Below are 17,407 nucleotides of genomic sequence, written 5' to 3'. Positions count from 1 at the left end.
ACCATGGGCATGCCCCCCAGCAAAGGCACATGTCTCCTTGAACTAATGAACACCAACTCATGTCCCCTTGCACCCCACCCCCCAGCACTGTGGGGCACCTGCCAGCAGGCCCCCACCCATGTCCAACTCATGTCCCCCACCACCCCCACCCCCCAGCACTGTGGGGCACCTGCCAGCAGGCCCCCACCCATGTCCAACTCATGTCTCCCACCACCCCCACCCCCCAGCCACCAGGGTCACCCTCCACCAGGCCCCCACTCATGTCTCCCACCACCCGCACCCCCCAGCCACCAGGGGCACCCTCCACCAGGCTCCCACTCATGTCTCCCACCACCCCCACACCCCAGCAGTGCAGGGTCACCCTCCACCAGGCCCCCACTCATGTCACCCACCACCCCCACACCCCAGCCACCAGGGGCAGCCTCCACCAGGCCCCCACTCATGTCACCCACCACCCCCACCCCCCAGCCACCAGGGGCACCCTCCACCAGGCTCCCACTCATGTCTCCCACCACCCCCACACCCGAGCAGTGCAGGGTCACCCTCCACCAGGCCCCCACTCATGTCACCCACCACCCCCACCCCCCAGCCACCAGGGGCAGCCTCCACCAGGCCCCCACTCATGTCACCCACCACCCCCACCCCCCAGCCACCAGAGGCACCCTCCACCAGGCCCCCACTCATGTCTCCCACCACCCCCAAACCCCAGCAGTGCAGGGTCACCCTCCACCAGGCCCCCACTCATGTCCCCCACCACCCACACACCCCAGCAGTGCAGGGTCACCCTCCACCAGGCCCCCACTCATGTCTCCCACCACCCCCACCCCCCAGCCACCAGGGTCACCCTCCACCAGGCCCCCACTCATGTCTCCCACCACCCCACCCCCCAGCCACCAGGGGCACCCTCCACCAGGCCCCCACTCATGTCTCCCACCACCCCCACCCCCCAGCCACCAGGGGCACCCTCCACCAGGCCCCCACTCATGTCACCCACCACCCCCACACCCCAGCAGTGCAGGGGCACCCTCCACCAGGCCCCCACTCATGTCTCCCACCACCCCCACCCCCCAGCCACCAGGGGCACCCTCCACCAGGCCCCCACCCATGTCCAATCCATGCCCCCCTGCACCTGGGTCCCAACATTCCCCAATCATGTCCGTAATGCCCATCCTCCCCTGCCAAAAGGCCCAACCAACTATCACACCCACCCACATATCAAAGGCAATTACATGTTACACCCCCAATTTAAATAATGCAATTGAACACATGTCTGTCACACACAATGGCTGCAAGTGAATGACAAAACACCCAACATGACATGCCTGAAAGCAATGAGATGATACGACACATTGAAGAATCAAAAAAAATATGTATTGAACAGCAAGTAGAATGGAAATGAAATAAGAAAAAACACAAAGCAAATCAAACAAAACAAGATGAATGTCCAAGAAAATAATCTGAAAAATTCAAATAAGCCAATGAAGAACCATGAAGAAGATCATCCTGGGTCCATGAGCCCAACCAAATTAAACCTAACTATGACTACTAACTAAAAACTGAACTATATACAAAAAAGTGGTGCATTGTCCAATCGCAACCAAAAAAAAATCAAAAAAACAAAGGAAACCTAACCCTAACTATACAACTATATACAAAGGCAGCGGGCTATTCGGACCGCTCACTGGTTGTTGTCATGGGCCAGGGCATCATCGAACTCCTGGTCAATGGCTTGGAGGCGGGCATGTTCCCTGGCCCCGAGGTCCCGCAGGGATAACGCAGTGTCAAGCTCAAACTCCCTGCGAAGACCCTCGAGGCACTCAGCCCGCCTCAGCGCCCTCCGCATGGAGTCCTCCGCCCTGACCATCGTGAGCCGTTCCTCCTCTGCCCGCTGCCGCTCCGCACCTATCCGCTGGCACAACCGCTCCCACACGGAAGCCACTCCCATTCCAGGGTTCTCCTGCCCTCCGGCCGATGCCTGCACCCCTGATGTTGATGGCCCCGAGCCATGATGCCTCCCACGTTGAGCCTGCTGCTGCCTCCGACGCAACTGCCTGTGCCAGCACGACGGCATCCAGGCTGATGGAAACCACCGACGCCGTCGTGCACGTGCCCTGCCCGATGATGCCGTCACATCCTCCATCTGCTGGGGTCCAGTTGCTGTGGTGTCCACCCCTGCTGGATCTCTGACTCCCGACTGTGGCAGGGATGGGATCCCCACCGAGCTGGCTGCATTGGTCGGGGCAGGTCCACAGGGGACCCTGGTGGCATCTGGGCTGGAAGACGGCAAGGAGAACAACTGGTGGATAGCCTGCACAGAGGAGGAGAGGGCCGCCACATTGGCCAACACATGCAGGAAACCCCCGAACATGGCCGATCCCAATTGGGCCACGTCGGCACGGTGCACTTCGTGATGACGTGCGTGCTCCTCCCGGGAAGCACGCACGGCATCACGAATCACAGCCGTGCGCATCGCGACCCCAATCAGGACCTTCTCCGCACGGCCAGGGGTTCCCACGTCCGCAGGTGGAGGGGAGTCAGGTGACATGGACATCCCCTCTACCTGCGGACAGGCCTGGGACGGGGCATCCCTGCTGGTGCATGGTGGTGCACTCACAGGGTCAGGGACAGCGACATGCACAGGCCCCTCCACGGTGACCTGTGCTGCCTCCTGCCCCTGGCCCTGGACTGCACCACTTGCACCAGCAGGGATGCCCCCACCAGGCCCCATGTGTGCCCCAGTGGCGGCCTCCTCCTCCTCTGTGCAAACCACCAACCTGGATGGCTCCTCACCGTCTCCCACCGTAGCAGGCCCCTGTGGGGGCTCACCCACCCCTTCCGCTGCAGCCGTGGGGGCATCCCCGCCGCCTTGCTCCACAGCGCCGTCTCCGCCCTCTTCTTCACTAGCCGCTGCGTAGAGGGAGACAAAGAACACAAGCATCAGGGCACTGTACAATGGTCCCCTAGACAGGAAGCAATAGCAGATGAGCACCACTGTCAAAGTACACTTCCATCATGTCCCTCCACAACACATGGGTCAGTCCAGGCAAAACACACACAGTAACAGGCATGGTGCATGCCATGGACATTTCCATGCATGTCCAATGGACTCTTGAAACATTCAATGATATGTAACTCACATGCATCATGGCTCATGCCTATCACATGCACACACTTCACCTCAGTCACATCCAACTGGCCCCAAACACACCAAACACAGCGGATACAAGGGTAATTTGGCTGCTTCACTGAATCTGTGCATTGTCACACACATGTGTCATGCATCCATGGCATGCACAAGTCACAGACACGCAGGTCAGGCACACAGACATGGCTACCATATATGTACCTGGCATCAGCACCCATCCCTCACCCCCACCCATGTCCAGGTACAGAGACTGGCATGCTCTCATGTTCAAAATCTGCATAGGGCTCCCCATGCGGCATTTCAACACATGCAACAACCATGTGCATCACACATCACTGGTCGCACATGCATTACCATGATGTCCCTGCACACATACATGCATACATGGCCTATGGCACACATACAGGCAAGTATCATAGAACCAGCACACCGCAACATGCCCTGTCTCACACAGTAATGCATGGACACTTACCGCTCAACTCCAGACGGGCCTCCCTCTCAAGGATCTGGGCGTGGAGCGCTGGGCGTACGCGTTCCAGGACCCTCATCTGGATGGAACTCATGCGGCCCCGGCCCCCCTCCACGAGGCGCCGGGCCTTCACAAGGGTCCTGGACCTCAAGTCCTCCCAGCGCTTCTTGATCTTCAGGACGTCGCGGGTTGCCACCCCCTCCGCGTTGATGGCAACCACACAGTCGGCCCAGATCCTCTGCCGTCCTTCCTTGCTGGCGCGGGACGATCCAAAGAGGGCATCATACTGCCCCAGGACATGCTCCACCAGGACACCAACTTCGGTGACAGTGAAGCTGGTGCCCCTCTGCCCCTCTGGCCTGGGGTTGCCACTGGTGCCAGATGTGGAAGTGCCCGACATGGCAACCCCAGAGGCAGGTGTGGGTGGGCAACTGGGTCCTGGGGCTGGGCTGTGGAGCGATGTAATCCCAGTCGGGAGTCTTCAGTTCCAGCAGGGTTGGACACAGCAACTGGACCCCTGCAGATGGCTGATGTGCAGGCACCAAATGGCAGGGCACGGTGGCAGCAGGCAGGCAGGCAGGCAGGCAGCAGCAGATGGCACGTGGGAGGCTGCTCGGGGCACTGGGGGGCAGTAACTCGGCCTTCTGGGCAGGAGCGTGGTCTTCCGTGTGTTTTCGCGTGGCCAGCTTGATACGGAGTGATTTGGCACGTGAAAATCCTGCACGTCAGCGTGAAATCCGAGGAAAGGCCCTTAGCGCGTAAGCGCGTCAGCACGCATACGCGATTCTATTGGACCAGAGTCCCTCAGCGCGTAAGCGCGTCTGTGACGTGACCCGCACGGGTGTTCCCCACTCAGCACGTGATGACGGGGCACACGTGGAGATACTGCACGTCAGAGTGTCACCGCGTGTAATTGGACAAAAGTGCGCGTACACGCGATTGGCCTATGTACGTGTATTTAATGGGTGCGCGGGCACTTACACACGCAAGTACGTCAGCGAACCTGTATCCCGTGGTGCGTGTGAATTTCCACACGCTATTGGACTGGGAACTGGATTCCAGGGGTGCGCGGGTCACATGCTGTATCCCGTGGTGCGTGTGAATGTCCACACGCTATTGGACTGGGAACTGGATTCCAGGGGTGCGCGGGTCACACGCTGTATCCCGTGGTGCGTGTGAATTTCCACACGCTATTGGACTGGGAACTGGATTCCAGGGGTGCGCGGGTCACACGCTCGCCTAGAACACGCGCAAAGCATACATTTGCGGACTTTAACAAGAACAAGCTCAGACGCCAGGATGAACATACCGTTCCTAGCAGCAGTGGCAGTGGGCTACCAAAGGAGGAGGAGGAGGATAGTCAGGGCCAGAATATTCACACCCAGAACCAGCCTTTTCGGGATGCCTGATGACCAGGTGTATGGGAGGTACAGGTTTCCACCACACATTATACTGGACCTGGTGAGTGAGTGGGAGGATGACCTCACATCACCCACCCTGTGCTCCCAAGCACTCAGCCCCCTGGAGAAGGTCCTCAATGTACTGCACTTCTTAGCCACTGGATCATTTCAGCGGACAAGTGCCATAGTGGGTGGGGTGTCACAGGCCACCCAGTCACGCTGCCTACACCAGGTCTTGAACATCATCACTGCACGCCCATCAGTCCGCAGGCACATATACCTGCCCAGAACACCTGCAGAAAGGCATGCTGCCGCCCTGGATTTTTACGCTGTGGCACGATTCCCCAAAGTGCTAGGTGCCATCGACTGCACCCATGTGGCTCTACGTCCCCCCAGGGCATCTGAGCACATCTATAGGAACCGCAAGCACTGGCATTCCATCAACGTGCAGGTAGCATGTAATGCCAAGGGAATCATCACCTCAGTATATGCCAACTATCCTGGCTCCACCCACGACAGCTTCATTTACCGAATGTCCACCCTAAGCCGGGACCTAGAAGCTGGGCGGCATGGCGATACATGGCTGCTTGGTGAGTATGTATGCCACTGCACATGCATGCATGTTGGATACTGAGCAAGGTCACAACCCCACCAATGATACCAATCACCACCTCCACAGGGGACAGTGCCTACCCTCTCAGCCCACACATGATGACGCCAATTCGGAACCCCACCACGCCACCCCAGGTAAGATATAACACAGCCCACATTACAACCAGGGGCATAGTGGAGCGCACATTCGGAGTGCTAAAGTCACGCTTTCGCTCCCTTGACCGTTCTGGCGGGCAGCTGTTATACGCTCCCCCAGTAGTGTGCAGGATCATAGTGGCAGCATGTGTCCTGCACAACGTTGCAACACGCCGGGGCCTGGCCGTGGACATGGTGGTGGCCCCACATCCCCAACGACATGCACAGCCGCTGCGCATGGGAGGGGAAAGGGCACGGGGGGAGGCAGCCCGTACACAGCTAGTGGCTAATTACTTCACATAGAAATCACACCCCTGTGGAGTGCACACTGCCCTGGCACATTCCATCTGACAATCAATGATGACTCAACCTGACACTGATCCTGAATGTCTGGAGAATGAACCGGGAATACCATGTCAGCCTGAGATTGTTCACCTGGAAGTGTCACAATGTGTGCATCCCTACCCACACAGACACCACCAATGCAGTTTTGTGAAGTTACACATTGAAGCAGCTAAAATGAATACCCACTTGCAAAATGCAACAAGAGGACAGTGCCATGTCAGCCAACCCAACCCCAGCACCGCCACACGACACACCGTGCCATGTCATGCTAATTGCAGGTAAACAAAGTAATCCCCACAACATGACATCAGTCTCACTATGTACAGTGGCACTATTAGAAACCTGCAACACCTGAAATGCTCACAGCAATGCCGGACCAACAACATACTTGAGCACGTACTACCATTAACATGACATCACAAATGTTACATATTAGTAGTCTCACCACCTGGAAATGCCTGCACTCCCACCACTACCAACTGTGCAGTGTTGTCGCCATGTAGAGTTGTAGGTGCACTGCTGCCAACATGGACCCCATCTCCAGACTAGAGGTCCTTGTGTGGACATGAGGAAGGGACCTGCAAATTGGGAGGTAGACACAGAAGAAGAGTTACACATCAATGCAACATGCAGTGTACAACACAACAGCAATATGCACTAGGAATGTATACACAGTATTGACTACAGACTGGCCACACAGCTCATAGGAGTCCAACGTCACTGTGTAATTCACTGTCACTTGGGCACACCCTTTGCAAGCCCATGGAAACGGGAAGCAGGAGGGGTGTGTGTGACTCAAACCCAAGCATCTGAACCAAATACATTACAAGCCTGCATGTGCCCAGCCACAATGCAGCGTATGCCCACAGGAACCACGGAAGCCAACAGATCGTCCCAAAAAAATTGGGAATAAAAGAAATCAAAATAAAAATAAAAATAAGAAACAATCAAAAATGGCCATTGATGGGCCCGGGGGGGTTGGGGAGGCCACCCAGGAGGTCCGAGGACAGGATGCACACCAGAACCCACCTGCGTGGATCCTGGGAAGATAAAACACCTCCATGGGCTCATGGTCCACACGGCTACCCTATTGTGGGAGTATCACTGCTGTCGCTATTATCACCCTGTGCAGCTGCATCCGGAGGTGGTTGCACTATGGGAGGCAGCCCACACAAGGCCCTAGTCTGCTCCTCCATGGCTGCAAGCATGCGGGTGTGGTAGGTCTGGTTCTGGAGGATGAGTGTGCGGAGGTCCCCATGCAACAACTCACGGGATGCCCGGACCTCCGCCCTCGTTGCCTGCATCTCAGCTGAGAGCGTACGGGTGAGACGCTCCAGCTGCTGTTCTGTCCTTTGGTGTGTTGAAGCCTCAAGCTCAACAAGAGTCGTCCTGAGGTGAAGGAGCTCCTGCCTCAGGGCTTCCCTGTGGCCCTGGGACTCAATGGAGATGGCCTCCTGCAGAGTCGCCAGTGCCGCCCGCCTGTCCCTGTTGGACCCCAACATGTCCTCCCTGTGTGACTGGCAGATGGAGTCGGTTGCCTGCTCTAGTCGCTCCATCAGCCTTTCTGGGGGGACAATGGAAGTGGCCACCCTATCCATGGCCTGAGCCATCATCTCGGATGATGCAGCCTGTTGGGTTGCCATACCATAAATGGATTGCTCCCATGCGGTATTGCCGGGTGGCGTACGGCCACCACGTCGGCGGGCACCACACCTGTCTGGGGCAAGGCGAACTGCGCCTTGCTGTGCCGGCACTGCCTGAGGCTGCAGAACTGCATTCCCCCTCTGATCTGCTGGCCCAGGAACAGGATCAGATGTCGCGGAGTGTGACCCTGCATCCGTAACCACCGAAGGCGTAGCTGCCAACACTGACATCCCCATGGAGGGTTCTGACCCTGGTGCAGGTGGGTGAGACAGAACAGAATCCCTCCCTGGAACACTCACCTGCGACGGCACGTAGGTCTCATCCGAATCAACACCTGAGTACAGCTCGGGGGAGGTGCAGCCAGAGACACCCCTTGAGAGCACGACCTGCAGCACTTGTGGGTTCTCCCCCACCACCACACCACGTCCCTCACTGGGGGTTGGTCGGCCCTCGGACCCCTCCTGGGTCTGCACCATCTCCACAACCCCAGCAGTATCAGGTGCGTCTTCCCCTGCAAAGACATGAAAACAAAGAAATGGAAACAGGCATTAGCACCATGGCACACATTGAGGGCTGAGAAGCAAGAGAACCAGTACTTGATTGACACATGTCCCACATGACTAAAACCCTCCCATGCATGCACCCTCACTGCGTATGAAGTGCAGGCAAATGGCACACACTGATGACACCAAGATGGAAGATGAACACATTTTCTGCATGCTGCCTGGCAGTGGCATCACACATTGGCCTGTGATTGGCAGGTGAAACACACATGCCATCACACAGATGGCATGTACCATTGCTATTGAGTGAAGGTGGAGAGGAGGGCAGCACCAATTCATTCAGTCCAGTTCCCGCATGTAATTGCTTTTCTAATTCTAACAGGTCAGATTTTTCACCTGGAGCTGCCAGTCTGAAATGGTCCAATTGCACAGGGACATGTGTGTACAAATGATATCCAGGTAACAAAGTCACTCCACTTTACCATACCCATGTCAGACATGTGACTAGTGGACAGCGACATGCCTAGTGAAAGTGGTGGAATGCAAACAAACTGACTGAATGAACAGTGAAAAAGAAGCAAATATGTTGTGGCAAGGTGACACTTCAAGGGCAACTGGCGTGCAGTTGGGCTAGATGTCTACTGTTGGCAGAAGGGATACTGCTATGGCCAAATGCAGCTGCGCAGGAAGGATTGCATGAAGCACATGGCTGACCCATACGACTCAGGCGCACACACTCTCACCTGGCACCCGAACAGAAGCCCTCACACACACACCATGCACATGGATGACACACACATGCATGTGCACTCACCGGACAATGCCTCGTAATCAGCCAGATCTCCCACGCCTTGGATCTATTCCTCCGTGACGTAGGTCCCAGCGACTGACTCATGTGGAGTGAGTTCCATGTCTACTACTGGAGACCCACCTCCAGTCACTAGAGTTGCGGCATGACTTGAGGCCAGCTTACTCTTTGCCCTGCGCTTTAGGTCATTCCAGCGCTTATAGCAATCATTGGCTGTGTGCCTCACAATTCCAAGGGCACTTACGATGTCCGCAACGGTCTGCCAGTGTGCCTGGCGTTGTGCAGGTGTGGTCTTGGATCCTGCAACAATGACCATCTCGTTGTCATGACCGGACACATACTCGACAAGTGCATTCAGTTCGTCATCCGTGAAGCTGGGCTTCCTGGACGGGCCGGACTGTGTAGCCGTGTCTGGGGCATCAGCCTGTGCCGGACGAGCACTCTTCCTCTTCCGCTTGGAAGGTGGTGGTGATCCTGAGTGTCCTGCGCCGCTCTGGACACTAGGGGCAGGAGCCCTGGTGGACTCTGTATCAGGAGTGTGGGATTGCACACTCAGCATGGGAGTTGGTGCAGGCATTAGCTCTAGTGTGATGGTGTCAGGGGGAATGTCAGCAGCATGGACTAGGACCGACACTGTCCTGGCTGGGTGTGTGAGGGCTGGGGTGGATGGAGCCGCAGCTGCCCCTGCAGCCTCTCCGCCCTGCCTCCTTGGTGCAGCAGATGACCTTGCTGCCCCAGATCCACGTGGCATGATGGCATCAACGTGCACCAGCGCACGTGTCGTAGCCCTGCTGACCTGGAAGTCAGCCATGGAGTCAGCCAGGTCTGGTGCCACAATGGGCTGGTCCAACAAGGGCTGAGCATGGATGGTGTCAGCCACATCAGCCTCAATGGGAGGGGGGGGGGGATTATAGGTGCCCGTGACTGGTCCTCCACACATGGGGGGACAGGCTCACCCTGCAAGTTACGACCACGTCCCCTACCGGATCCACCACGGCCACCACTTGTGGCTCTTCCACCTTTGCCACCCTTACGGAATCCTCGCCTCCCAGCCATGGCACTGATGTTAATGTGCGTATGGGAGTGGATGTAGACTATTGTCCTGGGCAATTGGGGGTCAAAGGGGTTGGGTACCAGATGGTAATTGTACCCTAGTGCTCTAGCAAGGCTGAATGTAACCCCTGGGGAAAGATGACGGGTCACGCAACGCACAGGAGGCCCAAAAAAGGGAGATGACGTGCACGCAACCCCTCCTAGACCCCGTGTGCAGAAAGAAAAACCTGCACTACGCTGTGGCACCCAGAAACACAAGAATGAACGTATGCGTGTCACACGCAGCCTAGAATGACCTCTGAAGGGGTAGGCTACACACGGGGCTAGCACAGATGTTAGATACGTGCGTGACTCACCGTCTGCCAGGTAAACGAGCGTGTAAAAGGAGCACGTTTGGTTGGCAACACCCCCACCAAAAGAAGATTTGTACGCTGTCTGAGGAGACAGGACAACAGTAGAAGGGAACACTGTTTGAGGGAACAGGCCCAGGTAAACCAGTAAAAGAGAGAAAAGAGAAAAAGCTGTCAGAGGTAACCGGGAATACGAACTAGAAACGCCGTGAAGTAAATCGCGTGTGAAACGACAAGAAGTACAGAATTCACCCACTCGCTCTCCACGAAAAGCACGTACAAGGAAAACGTGGTCTACACGTACCTTTTATACAGGCCCACACGTCCAGCGTCACTTACGCGGCGTGTACGCGCTAGGGCCATTTCCACCTATTGCATGCTTTGTCACTTCTGCGTGTAGGGCCATTTACACCAATTACACGCTTTGTCACTTCTGCGTGTAGGGCCATTTCCACCAATCACACGCTTTGTCACTTCTGCGTGTAGGGCCATTTCCACCGATCACACGCTTTGTCACTTCTGCGTGTAGGGCCATTTCCACCAATCACACGCGATTACACTCTGACGTGCAGTCTTTCCACGTGTGCTCTGTCATCACGTGCTGTGTGGGAAACACCTGTGCGGGTCACGTCACAGACGCGCTTACGCGCTGAGGGCCTTTCCTCAGTTTTCACGCTGACGTGCAGGACTTTCACGTGCAAAATCACTCCGTACCAAGCTGGCCACGCGTACGCACACGGAATACCACGCTCCTGCCCGGAAGGCCGAACTACTGCCCCCCAGAGCCCGAGCACGCTCCCACCTGCTGCTGCCTGACTGCCTGCTGCCCCTGCACTGCTGGGGGGTGGGGGTGATAGGGGACATGAGTGGGGGCCTGGTGGAGGCTTCCCCTGGTGGCTGGGGGGTGGGGGTGGGGTGGTAGACATGAGTGGGGGCCTGGTGGAGGGTGCCCCTGGTGGCTGGGGGGCGGGGGTGGTGGTAGACATGGGTGGGGGCCTGGTGGAGGCTGCCCCTGGTGGCTGGGGGGTGGGGGTGCAGGGGGACATGAGTGGGGGCCTGGTGGAGGGTGCCCCTGCACTGCTGGGGGGTGGGGGTGGGGTGGTAGACATGAGTGGGGGCCTGGTGGAGGCTGCCCCTGGTGGCTGGGGGGCGGGGGTGCAGGGAGACATGAGTGGGGGCCTGGTGGAGGCTGTCCCTGGTGGCTGGGGGGTGGGGGTGCAGGGGGACATGAGTGGGGGCCTGGTGGAGGGTGCCCCTGCACTGCTGGGGGGTGGGGGTGGGGTGGTAGACATGAGTGGGGGCCTGGTGGAGGCTGCCCCTGGTGGCTGGGGGGCGGGGGTGCAGGGAGACATGAGTGGGGGCCTGGTGGAGGCTGCCCCTGGTGGCTGGGGGGTGGGGGTGGAGGGGAACATGAGTGGGGGCCTGGTGGAGGGTGCCCCTGGTGGCTGGGGGGTGGTGGTGGTGGGAGACATGAGTTGGACATGGGTGGGGGCCATGCTGGCAGGTGCCCCACAGTGCTGGGGTGTGGGGGTGGTGGGTGACATGAGTGGGGGCCTGGTGGAGGCTGCCCCTGGTGGCTGGGGGGCGGGGGTGGTGGTAGACATGGGTGGGGGCCTGGTGGAGGCTTCCCCTGGTGGCTGGGGGGTGGGGGTGGGGTGGTAGACATGGGTGGGGGCCTGGTGGAGGCTGCCCCTGGTGGCTGGGGGGCGGGGGTGGTGGTAGACATGGGTGGGGGCCTGGTGGAGGCTTCCCCTGGTGGGTGGGGGTGATAGGGGACATGAGTGGGGGCCTGGTGGAGGCTGCCCCTGGTGGCTGGGGGGTGGGGGTGCAGGGGGACATGAGTGGGGGCCTGGTGGAGGGTGCCCCTGGTGGCTGGGGGGTGGGGGTGGTGGGAGACATGAGTGGGGGCCTGGTGGAGGGTGACCCTGCACTGCTGGGGTTTGGGGGTGGTGGGAGACATGAGTGGGGGCCTGGTGGAGGCTGCCCCTGGTGGCTGGGGGGCGGGGGTGGTGGTAGACATGGGTGGGGGCCTGGTGGAGGCTTCCCCTGGTGGCTGGGGGGTGGGGGTGGGGTGGTAGACATGGGTGGGGGCCTGGTGGAGGCTGCCCCTGGTGGCTGGGGGGCGGGGGTGGTGGTAGATATGGGTGGGGGCCTGGTGGAGGCTTCCCCTGGTGGCTGTGGGGTGGGGGTGGTGGGAGACATGAGTGGGGGCCTGGTGGAGGGTGACCCTGCACTGCTGGGGTTTGGGGGTGGTGGGAGACATGAGTGGGGGCCTGGTGGAGGCTGCCCCTGGTGGCTGGGGGGTGGGGTGGTGGGAGACATGAGTGGGGGCCTGGTGGAGGCTGCCCCTGGTGGCTGGGGGGTGGGGGTGGTGGTAGACATGGGTGGGGGCCTGGTGGAGGCTGCCCCTGGTGGCTGGGGGGCGGGGGTGGTGGTAGACATGGGTGGGGGCCTGGTGGAGGCTGCCCCTGGTGGCTGGGGGGTGGGGGTGCAGGGGGACATGAGTGGGGGCCTGGTGGAGGGTGCCCCTCCACTGCTGGGGGGTGGGGTGGTAGACATGAGTGGGGGCCTGGTGGAGGCTGCCCCTGGTGGCTGGGGGGCGGGGGTGCAGGGAGACATGAGTGGGGGCCTGGTGGAGGCCGCCCCTGGTGGCTGGGGGGTGGGGGTGGTGGTAGACATGGGTGGGGGCCTGGTGGAGGCTGCCCCTGGTGGCTGGGGGGTGGAGGTGCAGGGGGACATGAGCAGGTGTGCAGGGTAGTCCCCTGTTTTGTGGGCTGCCTGCAGGGGCCGTGGAGGGTGTACAGGGAACACCTGTGAGGACCCACCCAGCCTAATCGCGTGTGTAACTTCCCACGCACCCCTGTAATACACGTACCCAGCCAAATCGCGTGTGAGAATTCCCGCGCACCCCTGTAATACACGTACCCAGCCAAATCGCGTGTAAAACTTCCCGCGTACCCCTGTAATACACGTGCCCTGGCTAATCGCGTGTAAAACTTCACGCGTACCACTCTAATACACGTACCCTGCCCAATCGCGTGTTAAACTTCCCGCGTACCCCTGTAATACACGTGCCCTGGCTAATCGCGTGTAAAACTTAACGTGTACCCCTCTGATACACGTACCCTGGCCAATCGCGTGTTAAACTTCCCGCGTACCCCTCTAATACACGTGCCCTGGCTAATCGCGTGTAAAACTTCACGCGTACCCCTCTAATACACGTACCCTGCCCAATCGCGTGTTAAACTTCCCGCCTACCCCTGTAATACACGTGCCCTGGCTAATCGCGTGTAAAACTTCACGCGTACCCCTCTAATACACGTACCCTGCCCAATCGCGTGTTAGACTTCCCGCGTACCCCTGTAATACACATGCCCTGGCTAATCGCGTGTAAAACTTAACGCGTACCCCTCTGATACACGTACCCTGGCTAATCGCGTGTACAACTTCCCGCGTACCCCTGATATGAACGTTACCCGCTTTGCGTTCCTTGTTTGGCAGCCCTGTACACTGGTCCAGGGTTAGCGCAGCCCTTTGCGATGATTTAGCGATTTTGATGGCTTTTCCTTGCGCGAGGGCGTTCTTGGGGGCGTTACTGGCGCTGCTGCAGGGTCGCTGCGATACTCTGCGCCACGGCTGGTTTGGGAGCCTAAAATCCATGAATACGCTGTGCGCGGAAATCGGTTTTAGCGCACGTGCCTGGCGCAGACAATCGCACGCGGACACTCTGCGCCAGCCGCTTGCGACACTTTTCTGCGAAATTCTATGAATTACCCTGTTAGTTTGCCTGACACAAAGTAGCATCCGGTGTTTCTCCTCCTCCCCTGACCACGCAGGGCAATTCCAGTATTCCTATAACAAGGCAGTTGCACGCCCTCCTGCCAAGAGCATGTTGCAACAGATATCAACAGACCTTCCCTTGTTAAGAACATGCTTGGTTCTTTGGCCGGCGCACTTCGTCTGGGAATGTGTTTCACTGGCAAAAAGCAGAAAACTCACAAGAGGCTTCCTTCACAATTCTTATGTCCGAAAGGTCCGACGCACAAGGCGCCGATAAAAAAAGACACGTCCACCCACAGCATCCCAAATAAACGCCAGCCGAAGAGGTTCCAAGCAAAAGGATTCGAGCGCGCCTTTTTTGGAGCTTTTTAAGACACTCTCTTCTCTCTTGCTGATGCTGAACTCAGGCTTCAGCCTCAGAGAAAAATCTCAATGTATTTGCATCGCCATCCCCATCTCTACATGCCAGTACTGCACATTCCACATTTTGCTCTCTTTGATTGAGACTAAAAAGTGATGTATGAAAATCTTTGAATTCAACATAACCAATCTTCAATTGCTATGTACAGCCCATTCTGCAGCTTACAAAAAAGAACTATCTGTTTTTTTCCGTACTTGCACACTTAAATTAGTTTAATTGCTTTTTAGAATATTGTTCAATTGGTTAAAGAGACAGTTTAAAGTGCCAGCTCAAGAGACAAACACAATTTCTGAAAGGAATGATGGCTATCACGTGCAAGAAGAACTATAACATTCTGGAAGGCCCTGGGCCGATTTCCGTGGTGCAAGAGGCCATTGACTACTCTGGTTTCTACCCCACTAGCTTCTTTCGCAGACAGTCCCGCCTGCCCACTGCTTCCCAAGGCTCACTATTCCTGCATGCGCTGCTGGTTGCTTTCCCCTTTCAGGTGTCTGCAGTTTGCTTTCCTGGTCAGGCCACACATCTTAGCAAGACCCATGCAGTGGGGTGCAGCCCATCCAGTGCTATTTTGATAGGTTTCATTCTGGTAGCCGCCATTTTCCTTTTTTCTGTTCCAAATGCAGTGTAAAGGAAGACACAAGGCTGGATGTACTAACACCTGCCTGACATGGGTCTAGTTAAGCTCTGTGCTGTGGTCAAGTACGAGAACCAATAAATAACCATGGAGGCTAATAAACTTTCAGAAGCGTCTAGTGACACATACATTATGCAAAACTTGATTAGGAAATCTGCATCATGCACTAAGATGTCTCTGCACGCCCCCTCCTATCTGGAAGACAAAGCCACCATCTGTGGAGGCCAGCACATTACTGGACGCCAGGACCGGGAAAGACCATAGAAGCAGAAAAGCACAAAGGGGGAACAGGAAACAAGCACCCTCGATATGCCAGCTAAAATAAGCCTCGTTTTCGCCGACCAATCATAAAACAGATCAAGGCAATCCTCTGCAAGCAGCACTTTCTTCATACTCTGTAAAATACACTCCCAACTCACCCATCCCATCATCCCTCTTCACTCCCATCCTTTACAGGTGCCATGCATGACCCCCAGACCCGCTGTCGGACCTCCTATTTGTCCCCCACTCTCTGTAGATGTTAACTATTCCATACTACTCAAATTGGTCTGCTGGTAACTAAAGCTGTGTTATAAGGACGGTCCCTTTGGTAACCATCTAATGTATTCCTGTAACCCCTACCTTTATACAGCACTCTGTTGCTTCCAGGGGTGGACTGGCCTATAGGGAACTCTGGAGATTTCCCAGCAGGCCTCTGCCCCCTGGGCCTCTTTTGTTTGGTATTCCAAATGCTCCCATAGGAAAAGGGATGGGTTTGCTGAAAATATGTAATATGGAGCCACTTTGAAAATTATTTCCAGGGCCCCTTTTGGCTCCGAGTCCACCCCTGGTTGCTTCCAGAAGCAAGGTTTGCACTCAATAAATACCCAAAAGAAAATAAAAAAAATGTAAATGGGTATCTTCCCATTTTAGCTGGAGCCCACTCTCTACCCAATATGGAAGCTTGCTCCGAGTTCCTTTTCGTGTTTTGAGAAATTCCACCGATCTGAACCTATTTGAGCCTCTTGACAGATTTCGCTAGGCCTAAACACTATCTGAACTACTAAGCAGTGCGAAAAATGGCTGACCTGTAAATCAAAGACAATTATCGGGAGAAACAAGCATGATTCTGATCCACTTTGCACATTGACAATGCATTGCTCAGTGGTTCTGAACTGGAGGTGAGCTCCCAAGGGTGGCTATTGGGTGATGCTTTGGCATGTGGGCCTGTTAGATGCATAGGCCTAATTTACTGTCTCCTAAGCAATGAACACTACCCAATAAGCAGCACCAGAATATAATAAACATGCAGCTATGCCTGTAACAGCCAAGATTGCCAGGTGTCAAGAAATGAATGAGCAAGCACTTTGCCCACACCAGATGGGGCACACTCTTCCAATGCTGGACTTTCAAGTGCAGTTCAATGGGTTACTCTTAGAGCATGCTTAGGAATTACCTGGTAATGAGGACAGGGCTGCAACCCATAGCAAAGTATTGATGGCGGTCAGTTCTAGGGTTGTGAGGTCGCCGGAAGGCTCATCTTCAGTGGTGCTCTGTGTTCATCACCTGTCCCACCCCGTATCTCCGTGGGCTTCTTAGACTTATAGCTGAGCTTGAAACATGACTGTAAATCAAGGAACATTCGGTCTGGAGCATGCCTTAATTCATATAACACGCCTGTCTATCAAGCAAGCCGGTTTTAGTAGCTGGTTGCATGTACCAGTTATCAATCACTGTTGATGAAGCAGTGAGCTTTGAGCACACAATAAATGTGCCCTGCATTGGTCCATTATTAGGGTCTGAAATAACAGGATATCACTAGCTTTGATGTCATTGAGAAGTCAAAAGTTATGGGAGAGAACTGCCATACCCCTACAATGTTGGTGAAATATCATCACTAGGTTTGTAAAGCCCAATGCACGTTGCCCACTACTTCTTGATGAAACACATGGCTCATGGTGAGCATTTCTGGGCCAGTGCTGCTGGGAGGGTTGACCTGAAGTGCATGGTGTGCTTCCTTTGAAAGTCTTTGTATTGATTCTTCAATTTGACCATCTCATCATGAATACATTCGCCCTGATGAAGGCCTGGCCCTTGAGCCTTTTTTTGGCACCTTCAAGGCCGAAACT

Source organism: Ambystoma mexicanum, chromosome 5q (genome assembly GCF_040938575.1).
Source record: "Ambystoma mexicanum isolate Mex_15411 chromosome 5q, UKY_AmexF1_1, whole genome shotgun sequence".
Taxonomy (NCBI): domain Eukaryota; kingdom Metazoa; phylum Chordata; class Amphibia; order Caudata; family Ambystomatidae; genus Ambystoma; species Ambystoma mexicanum.
This window is presented reverse-complemented; position numbering follows the sequence as displayed.